This window comes from Euphorbia lathyris, chromosome 8, assembly GCF_963576675.1.
Source record: "Euphorbia lathyris chromosome 8, ddEupLath1.1, whole genome shotgun sequence".
NCBI classification, from domain to species: Eukaryota; Viridiplantae; Streptophyta; class Magnoliopsida; order Malpighiales; family Euphorbiaceae; genus Euphorbia; species Euphorbia lathyris.
In genome coordinates, this window is record NC_088917.1 from 22,207,249 (window position 1) to 22,224,599 (window position 17,351).

Below are 17,351 nucleotides of genomic sequence, written 5' to 3' on the forward strand. Positions count from 1 at the left end.
TTTTACGTAAAACCTTTGAAATTTACGAAATCATTTATTTTTAGATATAATTTACGTAAAGTTTGACTATATTTACGAACCTTGTTATTTTAGAAGAAAAAATCCACAAACCTAGTGAAAAATAGAGTTTTACGTAAAACCTTTGAATTTTACGTAAATCTTTTATTTTTAGACATAATTTACGTAAATTAGTCTAAATTTATATAACCTTGTTATTTTTGGAGAAAAACACCACAAATATTGAGAAAAACAAAGTTTTAGGTAAAACATTTGAAATTTATATAAATCCTTTATTTTTAGACACAATTTACGTAAAATTAGACTAAATTTACATAACTTTGTTATTTTATTAAAAAAAATCCACAAACCTTGTGAAAAATAGAGTTTTGCGTAAAACATTGAACTTTACATTAATCTTTTATTTTTAGACATAATTTACGTAAAGTTGTATTTTTTTTACAAAAAAAATTCAATAACTTTGAAAAAATGAGTTTTACGTAAAACTTTTATATTTTACATAAATACTTTATTTTGAGACATAATTTATGTAAAGTTGAATTAAATTTACGTAACCTTGTTATTTTATAAGAAATATCCATAAATTTTGTGAAAATTAGAGGTTTATGTAAAACTTTTGAACTTTGCATAAATCTTTTATTTTTAGACATAATTTACATAAAATTAAATTAAATTTATGTAACCTTGTTATTTTATTAGAAAAAATCCATAAACTTTGTGAAAAATAGAGTTTTACATAAAACCATTGAACTTTATGTAAATATTTTACTTTTAGACATATAAAGTTTCACTATATTTTCGTAACCTTGTTATTTTAGAAGAAAAAATCCACAAACCTTTTGAAAAATAGAGTTTTACGTAAAACCTTTGAACTTTACGTAAATCTTTTATTTTTAGACATAATTTACGTAAAGTTGGACTAAATTTACGTAACCTTGTTATTTTACACGCAAACACCACAAACGTTGTAAAAAATAGAGTTTTATATAAAACCTTTGAATTTTACGTAAATCTTTTATTTTTAGACATAATTTACGTAAAATTGGACTAAATTTACATAACGTTGTTATTTTATAAGAAAAAATCCACAAACCTTGTGAAAAATAGAGTTTTACGTAAAACTTTGAATTTTACGTAAATCTTTTATTTTTAGATATAATTTGCGTAAATTTGAAATAAATTTAGGTGATCTTGTTATTTTAGGAGGAAAAATCCAAAAATCTTGTGAAAAATAGAGTTTTGCGTAAAACCTTTGAAATTTACATAAATCTTTTATTTTTAAACATAATTTATATAAAGTTGTACTAAATTTATGTAACCTTGTTATTTTTGGAGAAAAAAATTCTTAAACCTTGTGAAAAACAGAGTTTTAAGTAAAACATTTAAACTTTATGTAAATTTTTTATTTTTAGACTAAATTTATGTAAAGTTGGACTAAATTTACGTAATCTTGTTATTTTAGGATAAAAACACCACAAATATTATGAAAAATAGAGTTTTACATAAAATGTTTGAACTTTACGTAAATCTTTTATTTTTAGATATAATTTACGTAAAATTGGACTAAATTTACGTAACTTTGTTATTTTATAAGAAAAAATCCACAAACCTTGTGAAAATAGAGTTATACGTAAAACCTTTGAACCTTATATAAATCTTCTATTTTTAGACATAATTTACGTAAAGTTGAAATAAATTTACGTCACCTTGTTATTTTATGAGGAAAAATCCAAAAATCTTTTGAAAATAGAGTTTCATGTAAAATCTTTAAAATTTATGTAAATATTTTATTTTTAGACATAAAGTTAGACTAAATTTACGTAACTTTGTTATTTTTGGAGAAAAAATTCATAAACCTCATGAAAAATAGAGTTTTACATAAAACCTTTGAACTTTACGTAAATCTTTTATTTTTAGATATAATTTACGTAAAGTTGGACTAAATTTACGTAACCTTGTTATTTTAGGAGAAAAAATCCACAAAAATTGTGAAAATTAAAGTTTTACGTAAAACCTTTGAACTTTACGTAAATATTTTATTTTTAGATATAAGTTACGTATAATTTGACTAAATTTATGTAACCGTTTTATTTTAGGAGAAAAAAATTCACAAACCTTGTGAAAATAGAGTTTTACGTAAAACCTATGAATTTTAGGTAAATCTTTTATTTTTAGACATAATTTTCGGAAGGTTTGATTAAATTTACGTAACCTTGTTATTTTAGAAGAAAAAATCCACAAACCTTGTGAAAATAAGAGTTTTACGTAAAACATTTGAACTTTACATAAATATTTTATTTTTAGATATAATTTACGTATAGTTTGACTAAATTTACGTAACCTTTTTATTTTAGGAGAAAAAAATTCACAAACCTTGTGAAAATAGAGTTTTATGTAAAACATATATATTTTACGTAAATCTTTTATTTTTAGACATAATTTACGTAAGGTTTGACTAAATTTACGTAACCCTTTTATTTTAGGAGAAAATTTCACAAACATTGTGAAAATTAGAGTTTTACGTAAAACTTTAAATTTTACGTAAATATTTTATTTTTAGATATAATTAACGTATAGTTTGACTAAATTTACGTAACCTTTTTATTTTAGGAGAAGAAAATTCACAAACCTTGTGAAAATAGAGTTTTACGTAAAACCTATGAATTTTACGTAAATCTTTTATTTTTAGACATAATTTACGTAAGGTTTGACTAAATTTAGGTAATCTTGTTATTTTAGGAGAAAAAATCCACAAACCTTGTGAAAATAGGAGTTTTACGTAAAACCTTTAAACTTTACGTAAATATTTTATTTTTAGATATAATTTACGTATAGTTTGACTAAATTTACGTAACCTTTTTATTTTAGGAGAAAAAAATTCACAAAACTTGTGAAAATAGATTTTTACGTAAAACCTATGAATTTTACGTAAATCTTTTATTTTTAGACATAATTTTCATAAGATTTGACTAAATTTACGTAACCTTGTCATTTTAGGAGAAAAAATCCACAAACCTTGTGAAAATTAGAGTTTTACGTAAAACCTTTGAACTTTACGTAAATCTTTTATTTTTAGATATAATTTACATATAGTTTGACTAAATTTATGTAACCTTTTTATTTTAGGAGAAAAAAATTCACAAACCTTGTGAAAATAAAGTTTTACGTAAAACCTATGAATTTTACGTAAATCTTTTATTTTTAGACATAATTTACGTAAGGTTTGACTAAATTTATGTAACCCTTTTACTTTAGGAGAAACATCCACAAACATTGTGAAAATTAGAGTTTTACGTAAAACATTTGAACTTTACGTAAAGATTTTATTTTTAGATATAATTTACGTATAGTTTGAGCAAATTTGCGTAACCTTTTTATTTTGGATAAAAAAATTCACAAACCTTGTGAAAATAGAGTTTTACGTAAAACCTATGAATTTTACGTAAATCTCTTATTTTTAGACATAATTTACGTAAGATTTGACTAAATTTACGTAACCCTTTTACTTTAAGAGAAAAATCCACAAACCTTGTGAAAATTAGAGTTTTACTTAAAACCTTTGAACTTTACGTAAATAGTTTATTTTTAGATATAATTTACGTTTAGTTTGACTAAACTTACGTAACCTTTTTATTTTAGGAGAAAAAAATTCACAAACCTTGTGAAAATAGGGTTTTACGTAAAACCTATGAATTTTACGTAAATCTTTTATTTTTAGACATAATTTACGTAAGGTTTGACTAAATTTATGTAACCCTTTTACTTTAGGAGAAACATCCACAAACATTGTGAAAATTAGAGTTTTACGTAAAACATTTGAACTTTACGTAAAGATTTTATTTTTAGATATAATTTACGTATAGTTTGAGCAAATTTGCGTAACCTTTTTATTTTGGATAAAAAAATTCACAAACCTTGTGAAAATAGAGTTTTACGTAAAACCTATGAATTTTACGTAAATATTTTATTTTTAGACATAATTTACGTAAGGTTTGACTAAATTTACGTAACCTTGTTATTTTAGGAGAAAACGTTTGTGAAAATTAGAGTTTTATGTAAAACCTTTGAACTTTACGTAAATATTTTATTTTTTGATATAATTTACGTATAGTTTGACTAAACGTTTTATTTTAGGAGAAAAAAATTCACAAACCTTGTGAAAATAGAGTTTTACGTAAAACCTATGAATTTTACGTAAATCTTTTATTTTTAGACATAATTTTCGTAAGGTCTGACTAAATTTACGTAACCTTATTATTTTAGGAGAAAAAATCCACAAACCTTGTGAAAATTAGAGTTTTACGTAAAACATTTGAACTTTACGTAAATATTTTGATTTTTAGATATAATTTACGTATAGTTTGACTAAATTTACGTAACCTTTTTATTTTAGGAGAAAAAAATTCACAAAAACCTTGTGAAAATAGAGTTTTACGTAAAACCTATATATTTTACGTAAATCTTTTATTTTTAGACATAATTTACGTAAAGTCTGACTAAATTTACGTAACTCTTTTACTTTAGGAGAAAAATCTACAAACATTGTGAAAATTAGAGTTTTACTTAAAACCTTTGAACTTTACGTAAAGATTTTATTTTTAGATATAATTTACGTATAGTTTGACCAAATTTACGTAACCTTTTTATTTTAGGAGAAAAAAATTCACAAACCTTTAAAGTTTTACGTAAAACCTATGAATTTTACGTAAATCTTTTATTTTTAAACATAATTTACGTAAGGTCTGACTAAATTTACGTAACCATGTTATTTTAGGAGAAAAAATCCACAAACGTTGTAGAAATTAGAGTTTTACGTAAAACCTTTGAACTTTACGTAAATATTTTATTGTTAGACATAATTTACGTACAGTTTGACTAAATTTAGGTAACCTTTTTATTTTAGGAGAAAAAAATTCACAAACCTTGTGAAAATAGAGTTTTACGTAAAACCTATGAATTTTACGTAAATCTCTTATTTTTAGACATAATTTACGTAAGATTTGACTAAATTTACGTAACCCTTTTACTTTAAGAGAAAAATCCACAAACATTGTGAAAATTAGAGTTTTACGTAAAACCTTTGAACTTTACGTAAATATTTTATTTTTAGATATAATTTACGTATAGTTTGACTAAACTTTCGTAACCTTTTTATTTTAGGAGAAAAAAAACTTCACAAACCTTGTGAAAATAGAGTTTTACGTAAAACCTATGAATTTTACGTAAATCTTTTTATCTTTAGACATAATTTTCGTAAGGTTTGACTAAATTTACGTAACCTTGTTATTTTAGGAGAAAAAAATCCACAAACCTTGTGAAAATTAGAGTTTTACTTAAAACATTTGAACTTTACGTAAATAGTTTATTTTTAGATATAATTTACGTTTAGTTTGACTAAACTTACGTAACCTTTTTATTTTAGTAGAAAAAAATTCACAAACCTTGTGAAAATAGGGTTTTACGTAAAACCTATGAATTTTACGTAAATCTTTTATTTTTAGACATAATTTACGTAAGGTTTGACTAAATTTATGTAACCCTTTTACTTTAGGAGAAAAATCCACAAACATTGTGAAAATTAGAGTTTTACGTAAAACATTTGAACTTTACGTAAAGATTTTATTTTTAGATATAATTTACGTATAGTTTGAGCAAATTTGCGTAACCTTTTTATTTTGGATAAAAAAATTTACAAACCTTGTGAAAATAGAGTTTTACGTAAAACCTATGAATTTTACGTAAATATTTTATTTTTAGACATAATTTACGTAAGGTTTGACTAAATTTACGTAACCTTGTTATTTTAGGAGAAAACGTTTGTGAAAGTTAGAGTTTTACGTAAAACCTTTGAACTTTACGTAAATATTTTATTTTTAGATATAATTTACGTATAGTTTGACTAAATTTACGTAACCGTTTTATTTTAGGAGAAAAAAATTCACAAACCTTGTGAAAATAGAGTTTTATGTAAAACCTATGAATTTTACGTAAATCTTTTATTTTTAGACATAATTTTCGTAAGGTCTGACTAAATTTACGTAACCTTATTATTTTAGGAGAAAAAATCCACAAACCTTGTGAAAATTAGAGTTTTACGTAAAACATTTGAACTTTACGTAAATATTTTGATTTTTAGATATAATTTACGTATAGTTTGACTAAATTTACGTAACCTTTTTATTTTAGGAGAAAAAAATTCACAAAAACCTTGTGAAAATAGAGTTTTACGTAAAACCTATATATTTTACGTAAATCTTTTATTTTTAGACATAATTTACGTAAAATCTGACTAAATTTACGTAACTCTTTTACTTTAGGAGAAAAATCCACAAACATTGTGAAAATTAGAGTTTTACGTAAAACCTTTGAACTTTACGTAAAGATTTTATTTTTAGATATAATTTACGTATAGTTTGACCAAATTTACGTAACCTTTTTATTTTAGGAGAAAAAAATTCACAAAAACCTTGTGAAAATAGAGTTTTACGTAAAACCTATATATTTTACGTAAATCTTTTATTTTTAGACATAATTTACGTAAGGTCTGACTAAATTTACGTAACCCTTTTACTTTAGGAGAAAAATCCACAAACATTGTGAAAATTAGAGTTTTACGTAAAACCTTTAAACTTTACGTAAAGATTTTATTTTTAGATATAATTTACGTATAGTTTTGCTAAATTTAGGTAACCTTTTTATTTTAGGAGAAACAAATTCACAAACCTTGTAAAAATAGAGTTTTACGTAAATTTTTTATTTTATCAGTCTCTATGTTAAATATCTAACATATTGTTTAGTTCTCGTATTTTAATAATATATTGTTTACTTCTTATTTTTTATTTTGATCAACAGTTTTGTCAGTTAAATTTTTAAATTATTGAACAGATTAATCCCTCTATAAAGGACTAAACTGTTGAATTGATCTAAAATTAAGGACTGAATAGTGTACTATTAACATATAATGACTAAATAGTGATTAGATTAAAATATAAGGACTCATATATTATTTACCTTGTAATTAATAATCTTTAAAATTCCTATAATTAAATATTACCTGCTATATAGCAGGTTTCCTTTTTTTATTAATTTTAATTATTCCTTTTTTTATTAATTTTAATTAACCTTATTTTTATTAACACATGTCCAATTACTATTGGATATTAAAACAAAGTATAATTACTTTTTTTCCAACATAGTAACCATAGAATTTACCTTCTTAGATTATTCATCAAATTGGCAAGAGGTAATATTACTCTCTTTTTATTAGAGTATTAGTTAAACAATCATATAACTACATATTAAATAGACGAGTCGAGGCTTCGGTCATAGAACAAATTAAAGCTTTTAAATTATTAAATTGTCACGGTCTAAATTATCATATGTTGAAAAATAATAATAATACAAGAATTTCTAATATGAAATTGTACGGATAGACTCGTAGCAGTGTCACGAGTCTAACTGAACATTCGGTCGTAGTTAACGATATCAGTTTAGTTTACACATTACAATTCCGATAGTCCGATAAATGTGTTTGATTAATAGTTTAGAGACTTTATATTATCGAGTTAAAATAAGTTATATATTAGAAGGACTATTACCGATATTTGTTAAATATGGTCGATACAAATTTGAATATAAAAGTTTAGGCACAATAATTTGAATAAAAAGAGTAGTAGAATAATTTGAATATAAAATTAGAATGAATATACTCTTAGAAATTTAACATAGTCTAACGAGTCTAATAGTTCAAATTAATTATTCAGTTTAGAGTTTTGTTTCTGTCACCCTCGACCCTAAAAGGCATCGAGTAGGACAGATATAACACAATAATGAACATCCACGAATATAAAATACAATCCTATTCTTAAAAGTTATTAATCGATATCATCACACCTGACCTTAAACATCTTATAAAGGAACTACTACTGTAAGACTTGCACCTTAGGCATTACGATCAATATCAAAATTTATTTCCTTTGATCTATAGTCACCAAACTATTCTCGAAACCAAATTCATACTACAACAGTATCAATTCAATATTTCTATCACATAATTCCTACACGACACGAACAATTGATTTTGATATTCTCTATTGCCTAATCTAATAGTCAAATAACTCTTGACGAATATTTAATCTAACCTACTTAATTGGCTTGGACTTGACAATAATTTATGATCAAGCTTCCTACGTATCCCACTTTTAGGAATCAAAGCCACGTAGTTCTAAGAAATTCTAAATCTTCTAATTCACTTCTGTCAAATAATTAGTTATATCCATAACTTACTTCCTATAGTTTTCATCTTTAATATGTTCAGAAATAATTCATATAGTATGTTTACTTTTAATATTCTTAAAACCTCTGATACATTCATTTAAGAAATTCTACATAATTTGACACTTTTACATGTGAATCCGATCATTTTATCATGCATTATATATATATGACACCTAGTTTACTAAGTGGAGATTAAATAAGTTCAATTTACAGGAATCTCTTAGAAGGTTCATCATATGATGCTTAGAATTTTATCCTATGACACATGGTAAAGGATATAATTGCTGCAACATGGTTTCATGCATGTATCATGTCAATGCTCTCCAATCTTAAGACCTAAATTAGTGTCTGATTGTTTAGCCAATAACCTTTTCTTTTATTCAATTTTCACATGTACAAATTTGGTTAATTTTTACTTGAACTAAAATAAATTTAATGAAGCACACAAAACAAAGAGACATAATAAGAGTATGAATCTAAGCATATGCACACAGAGCAATCATAACATAGTTTAGTTTATTTCACTGGTTTAAGTCTGCTTTTCAAGCTTTTCAAGCTCATTTTACCGGACATAACAAACTCCTAGTTTAACCCGGCTCCTTTTTATCACAGGAATCCAATTTGAAGTCTAAAACAACTCTTTTTAGCAAACAAATCGTTTTTACTGAAAGAATCAACTCAGAGTTTAGCAAACAAATCGTTTTTACTGAAAGAATCAACTCAGAGTCTAAAACGTTTATTTTTGCTGAACAATTCAACTTATAACCCAACTCAAATGAGAAAACATCTCTAATCTGCAAAACCCCATAAAATAACAGTATCAAAAAGGTCGTCCTCCTCTTTCTTTCAGTTTTAGTTTGAACCTAAACCGGACATCCTAGGGACTTGTTGTCACTGCATTGTTAATATTAATGATTATCAACACAAGCATAGCAACATTTTGAAGGTGTAGGGATCCTCTAGAGTTGAAAAGCCTCTAGAGTTGATGGAGTTTTAATCTCAACCATTAATTGCAACATTAATGGATGAGATTTAATTGATAAATTTTAATATTTAATTAGTCATTTATTGATCAATCAAATCTCATCCATTCATTTTATAATTAATGGTTGAGATGTATATAACTCCAACAATCTAGAGGATTTCAACTTTAGAGGATCTCTGGCCATTTTGAAGGAATCCAAATACTCACAATCTTAAAATATTTCTTCAATATAAACTTGGCATAGATTTGCTAAATAGAACAGAATAAATCACAGCTACTTATCTGTAAGTTTCTCTGCTTCTCTCTAACTGGGTTCTCCCCGATCTGAAACTTCTGGTTTTCTCCAACTGGGTTCTCCCCGATCTACATGGACTTGTCGTTATTCAAATCCTCTATCTTCTCTTTATTCTGTCAATCTCTCCCATCCTTTTCTAATTTAATCTTTTCTAACTGTTTCCTCAATTTAGGAAATTGATCTGAATCATAATCTGCACTTTTCCTTGATTTTGCGACTACTCATTTGTGAATCCACTGGATCTTTGCATCATCCGAATAGATGAGAAGAGTTACTTTTTCCGAATTTAGGAAATTGATCTGAATCATAATCTGCACTTTTCCTTGATTTTGCGACTACTCATTTGTGAATCCACTGGATCTTTGCATCATCCGAATAGATGAGAAGAGTTACTTTTTCCGATTTTCCCCTTTTTAGCTCTTGCAGAAATAGAGCATCCATGGCGGCACACCGAGCCACCCCCCTCGAGAACCAGATCCCCTTTTGTTTATTTACTTTGCTAGTCTATTGAGTTGGTGCTAGTTGTTTCCCAACAATTCAGAGTAAGAACGAGAACCTTCTTGTTGTTTCCCGTCCCTCTTTTTAGGCAGAGTTTTAGTATTTTAACTAGCACTATACCCGTGCTTTGCACGTATGCTATATGATATGGTGATATTATAATTTTTATATTTATATATATAAGAAAAAGTGAATCATAATTCATAATTTAAAATAACTAAAGGATTACATGGAAATTTTTATTTTAATAATAATTGTAATTTTTGCATATATTCTAATAAGATTAAAATTACAAATATTTCAATTTTGTGGCCATTCAACTTTTATTGTACTAATGGAGCATAGTTTAGTTATTATATCATGAGAGGTGAATGAGTTCGAAACCATCCTTTTAAAAAAAACCATAAACTTTTTTTTATTATATATAATTTTTAAAATAATAATAATATTCCTTATGTTCCATAATAGATATTTTTTAATGTTAAACAAAAAATTAAGAAATGCAATTAATTTTAATTAAAAGATTTTATTACCCTTATATTAATTGCATTCACTAATTAATTTTTATTTATTTCCAAAGTAAAAAGACAACTTAAATAGAGGTATAAGTCAATTAATATATATGGATTGAATAAAAAACGTCATGTATAGTTGAACGAAGGGATTAGTAAATATGTTTGAGCAAACCATATTACCTATGTAAATACCATTATGGATTTGGATTGGTTGAAGTTTCGTCAAATAAAAAACCGTGATACCTTCTTGATTGATTATTCTAAATTGAAATATTAGAATTATACATCTCAAGAGTTGTAGTGGTGTATGCCTTTGTTTCTCAATTATTTTTTTTAAATCTATTTAATTGAAATGAAATAGCTAATACCAATAAACAAAAGTGGCCATAACACATAAATAGTCTTGGATTTGTACTTGATAAAAATAATTTGAAGTATTAATATTGGTTAGATTGAGAAGTTAAAAAATTACACTTTTCTTATTCACTTATTGTTTTCGTTGAAAATGCAATTTTCTCTTCAATCTCGTAACATACATTTCATGAATCTTGAAAATAAAAATAAAACAAAGGACAGAGAATGAAAACAAAATCCATTCCAAAATGAAGACACAAAAAAAAATAAAAAAATAAATGGAAGGTCATAATAAAAGATATCCCTCCGACCTATTTAATGTTGTAAACCCAACATGTACCTGAAGTAAAGACTGCCCATTCCAAAGAGTAAATTCCACAGTTTCAGAGCTTGTAAGTAAGGCGCCTCCATTAGGAGTCCACTGAAAAATGCAAAAAAGGATGGTTTTCACTATCATCTAGTGCATTAGAAAGAAAAAAGACAGAAACAAAACAAACATTGATTGTTAAAGTATCAATTACATATGCAAGTCCATGCCAATGTCTAATACACTGTCCACATGGGCTACTAATAATTAAACACACACAAGTAACAACATGGAAAAAATTGAAAAATATTAATTGACCAAACATGTAATGGTTTCCAAGTATAGGGACGGTAAAATTTTGAATGCATTGAAGCTAAAAAAACACTTAAAAGGTATGTTGAATGGCATTTGAATTTGAAAGAGTTGAAGCTTGTAACCATTGTGCTCTGAGTCTAAACTTGGTTAAAAAAAATTGGAAAATAGGAAAGATTAACATACCCATCATATCCAAGATTGAACCCATATCACAAATACACCAATGTATGAACCATTACAATCTGGAAAATATAGAAACTTGAAATATTAAAATACGAATCTAACTGACTTTTGCAAAACAAAAAATGATAGTAAGATTCCATTTTTACCTGCACACATGTAGTACGAATCTAATAATAACCTTGCTTGCCTGGTTTTCATAAATCTTTCCAAATTGATTATCTGCATCAAGCCGATGTTCAAGTCTTAAGAAATAAAATATTGAAATTTGCAAAAATATATTCAACGAAAATAAAGCTTAATAGTAAGAATATACATGTAATAGTTCAACATTTGATACATGTAGCACGAATCTAATAATAACCTTCATTGCCTGCTTTTCATAAATCTTTCCAAATTGATTATCTGCAAAAAAAAAAAAAAGCCGATGTTCAAGTCTTAAGAAATAAAATATTGAAATTTGCAAAAATATATTCAATGAAAATAAAGCTTAATAGCAAGAATACACATGTAATAGTTCAACATTGGATCAGAGTGAATCGTAGTTAAAAAAAAACTGATGTAAAATTAAGTGAAATGCATTTGAATCAACAAGTGCAAATGAGAACTACTTTTTATGAGTAACACATGATATGAAATAAAGCAAAGAACACAAAAATTATTACTGGAATAGCAGGAAGAATCCCTAATCCTAACAGCAAAATGGTCACTGGGTTAACCTTTCATTAAGAATCACATCCATTTCGTAACTACACATAAAGAAATTAGGAACTTAGACTAAAACAAAAATCAGAAAGTAGAAAAAAAAAATTGGAGAACTAACTTGGAATTGAAATTCACTTCTCCATTTGTGATTTCCTGTATGGGAACAAAGAATCGAAAAATAGAGACAAAGTCATTATGAATGCACACAAATGCTGCCAGTTAAAAGGAAAGTCACAATGAGAACCCTAAGTAAAACAAACTCAGAAATTGCAATTTGAAAATTGATCAAACCAAGAAAACCACAATCAGATGGAAAACAAAGGAAACAACTGAAAATGAGAACTCATACCGATGTAAACCGCTATAGTAGACGGATAACACCGAAAAGGGACCACGAACACGGAGATGATAAATCACCGGAATAGATAGGAAGCGCAAAGAACAGGGGCAACTGACAGTTGAGAGAGGAAGCCGAGTTAAAACTAAGAGGAAGAAATAAAACGCAAGAGGGAAATAAAGATCAATTTGAACAAAAATGAAAGAGAAACTAAATGAGAAGAAGAGGGAACGGTTTGGAACATGAAAAAATAGCAGTTTCTGTCAAAATAAAAAAGAACAAAACATAGGGATAGCAGTTAAGTAGAGTGGGTTATTGGCACATAGAAAGGTGAGAAATTAACGGAGAAAGATAACTTAAAAGCATAAAAAAATAGATTAATTGACAACTTGACACATCAACAAAGGTAGTATAACAAAGTGACACGATCATTATTTTTACTATAGATTTAGTATTATGTATTGATGATTATAGGAATTGTGACAATTTTACTTTATCCCCTTAATTTACTATAAATTGTGTAGTTAGTTCCTCAATTTCACAATTCAGCTATTAATTTATTCTAACATTTCAAATAAGCCCCAAATTTTCTAATTCGATAATTATACCTTGTTTATCTTATTTTTATCTTTCTATTTGATGTTCGTTATTATTCTTTAATCCACTCTCCTTCCCTTTTCATATTTATTTTCATTTCATGAGTAAATAGAAAATTAAACCGTTAATTGTTCAGTATTAGTCGAAGAACTGAAAATTAATTGAACCTTTATTTTTATTTTTATTCGATCATGAAAATTCATCTTATATAACAAATCCCGATTCTTGTTAAACTCACAAGTAAAATAAATATCAAATTGTCACATCCGACCCTAAACGGCATCAGGTATGAAGGGAAAATATGATAACAAACGCCTATCGGTTTGAAACACGAATCTGTTTTCTAATAGGTAAAAATTTATTTAGACTACCTAAAGTTTTATTTACTTATTTGGCTTGAACTTGATAATTCTATCAAGCTTCCTACGTATCCAGAACGTCTTTAAATATTTAAACCGGGAATCAAAGCCACGTAGTTCTACCTATTTTAGGTAGTTCTCTTAACTTATGACCTCATTTTAACTTATTGACACGTTGATTGATTCGCTAATAACTTAATTGTATATTTCACTTTATTACTATATAATTTAATATATAAAAATCACTTTATCAAAACGAATCAAATCGAATAACGTTTTATCAAAACGAATCAAATCGAACAAACCACTTTAACAAACCAACTCATAATCAAATAAATCGTAAAACATTATAATTCAAATCATCAAACATTATCAAAACGTAATACAAAATTTGCGTGTGTAGCTTATTATAACATCAAGCTTATCAATAATCGAGATATCACATTCATATCTCGCCTTGCCTAACGTTAGGACTACCAGCCGTGCACTCTGGCCATACCGCCCTTAGGTATGGTCTTACAAATACAACTCCTACCCCAGGCTATCCTAGATGGACAAAACATTTTATTTATCTTTCAAACTATACAACTCATGAAAATCATCCAAAATAATAACTACCGCAATAACTATCTCAATCCAAAAACAATTCGTATAAGATCATCGAATTCATTTTCTCGACCAAAATTCCAAAATATCACGATAATAAATAATTATTCTTCAAATAATCAAAATCAAAAGTATATAAATATTTTAAACAATATATCTTAAACGATATATTTTAATTTTCTCGACCAAAATTCGAAAATACCACGATAATAAATAATTATTCTTCAAATAATCAAAATCAAAAGTATATAAATATTTTAAACAATATATCTTAAACGATTTAATAAAATATATTCAAAACCACGTAAATCATTTATAACTGAAACTTATTTTTATCTGTCACCCGAACAGCTATTTTAGACCGAATATACATACCGTTAGACTCGTTTATTATCATAAGTCTATTTGAACTAATTTTATATTCAAATTCATGTATTCACGTATCCATTTTATATTTAACTTTATACCGACCTAATTGACAAATATCGGTATTACTCCTTCTAATTTTATAACTTATTTTAATTCGATAAATTAACGTCACTTAATTATTATATAGAATTAGATTTTTAGACGGAACATTTCTATTAGACTATTTATGTTCGTCACCAAAATTGTAAACTATCACACTAAATTGATATCGTTAATTCTGACCGAAGGTTCAGTTAGACTCGCGATACTGCTAGGAGTCTATCCGTACAAATTTTTTTTTCAATTTCTGTATATTATTATTTTTCAATATATAAAAATTTAGACGGTAACAATTTAATAATTAATTAACATCAAATATTTTCCGTAACTAAAACCTCTAATTAATCGTCTATATAACTGTCTAATTAGAACCGATTATAGAGAAAAATAATATTACCTCTAATAGACGGCTAACAAAAGTTGTCAGATGCACCAAACGACAGTATCTAGTAAACGATAGTATCTAGTCTGCCGATACGAGACCTTTTACTCTAATTCAAAATCTTCTTTATACTTGTTCAATATGAAATTCTAATTAAACTAATAAAAACCAAAAGTCGTATCTTTAAAACAAAGTGTTGAAACCATGAAAAGAAAATAACATTTTCTTTCTAAAAACAAGGTAAGAATATCCATGTTAATGAAGATTGTGTCATTTATATACATAAATCATTTGAATTCACAATTGACAAGTGTTTTACACTTGTTAAAACATTTTCAACAAAGTGGTTTACCTTTGCTTAATAAGGTGCCACGTTTTTTTCTTCTTATTTTCTTCTTTCTTTCTTTTTTTTATTATTATTTTATTTATTATTTTATAAAACAAATCTTTTGTAACATAATAGATATTAATTCCTATAGCTTTATATTCGTATATAGCTGAATTGTATATAGTAAAATATTAATTTTAATCCTTTTAATGTATAAGATTTTATAAAACTTAATCAAAACTTTTAATCAAAACTTTTAATTTACACATAAATTAAATTTAATAATATATTTAAAATCATAATTAATTAATACTCTAAAATATATATCGAAAAATTTTAGACACGGACGTGACAGTTTTGGTGACCGAAAATATTCCTTTAAGAATATTTACTCGTAAACGATATTAAATTTTATCAATATAATATTTTGAGCTATTTAATTCTTGAAGTTGGATTAAATTATGAATCGGTGATTTATACGAGCTTTTATTACTTACATTAGAAGAATATTAATTTTAAAGGATTTTGGTGTTTTGTTTGTAAACTATTTTGAATAATTGTGATCATTTGCGAAATAGTTATAATTGAAGGCAAATGCTTTATGGTTATGGAATTATTTGGAAATTTGATTGTGAAAAGATATTTGAGCATACTGTGATTTCATGAGTTTTATATCCATCTAGAATTCCGGATTGGTGGTTTTGATATTTGAAGACCATGTTCAGTGAGGAACATGGCCTGTGTACACAGTGTAAAGACCTAGTCGGGTATTGGCAGCGAAGTGTGGGGTAAGACCAATACAGGATTAGGCAAGGTTAAAGAGACGTCTCGCCTATGTGATTCTTGATATGTGTGGTTGCGGATTGATACATAAGGGGAGAAACTCTAGAATGGATATAATATTTTATGTTATCAGTTATACCTTGATTTTGATATAAGGTTTTACGTTTTTGGTTATGAGTTGATTTTGATATAAGTTTTTACGTTTCATTAATCACGAGCTTGATTGATTACGAGTCGGTTTGATAAAACATTTGATTGATTACGAGTTGGTTTGATAAAATGCTGTTATAAGGATATCGATATTATTTGTAATTTGATTTAATTTGATAACGTGATTTTTTTAAAATTTAATGTTTCATAATTTTGAATCGTTAAAGTGAAGCCTAATAAAGTTAAAACGAGTTAATAAGTTGAGAGAACTACCTAAAATAGATAGAACTACGTGGCTTTGATTTCCGATTTAAAGATTAAAAGATGTTCGGGATACGTAGGAAGCTTGATAGAATTATGATGACTTGTGGAGAATTTCTGATTAACTTCCGTCTCTGTGGGGGCGTCGTTGGGTTCGATGGGGGGAAGCTCCGATGCCAAAGTCAGTAAAGAAGAACAAGAGAGCAAACTGAATTGACAAAGGGTAAGTGAATGTGTACCTTGATAGCCTGAGACATAGGCTATATATAGTCATGAAGTTGTAACTTTCAATAACTAGAAATTCTCCATTAATGTCCCATTAATGGCGGTTACATGTTACCTTTAAGTTGGCGGTTAGCTAATTGATAGCTCATTAATGGTCTTAATTGCCGGATCGGCCCAGCCGTTCTAATGGCGGATTGAGTGTTTATGGAGATTCGCCTTATAGGTTCACCCGCGGGTCTCTTTTGGTGAGTCCTTGGTGATCCGCCCGCCGGATCTCTTTGTTTCAATACGCCGTGGTATTCCCGTATCAGGTGACCAATACGTGGCGTTCTTAGGCGAATATCTCTTTTGATCCTTGGAATAATATCACAATGTTATCAGAAGCCCCCCCAAAGTTCCCTTAAAG

General features: G+C 26.8%; 1 long non-coding RNA gene across 5 annotated transcripts; it reads right to left on the reverse strand.

The window, feature by feature from the left end:
- Positions 1-9,480: 9,480 nt before the first annotated feature.
- Positions 9,481-15,422, reverse strand: LOC136203157 (uncharacterized). 5 transcript variants are annotated; one of them, XR_010674725.1, is made up of 7 exons: positions 15,214-15,422; positions 12,799-12,900; positions 12,568-12,602; positions 12,109-12,149; positions 11,894-11,966; positions 11,748-11,806; positions 9,481-11,363 (listed from the first exon to the last, which is right to left on the reverse strand). It is a non-coding gene; the product is annotated as an uncharacterized lncRNA (long non-coding RNA). The 5 variants fall into 5 exon arrangements; XR_010674726.1 differs by having other exon boundaries at positions 12,799-12,931; XR_010674727.1 differs by lacking the exon at positions 15,214-15,422 and adding an exon at positions 13,029-13,046.
- Between the last annotated feature and the right edge of the window lie 1,929 nt (positions 15,423-17,351).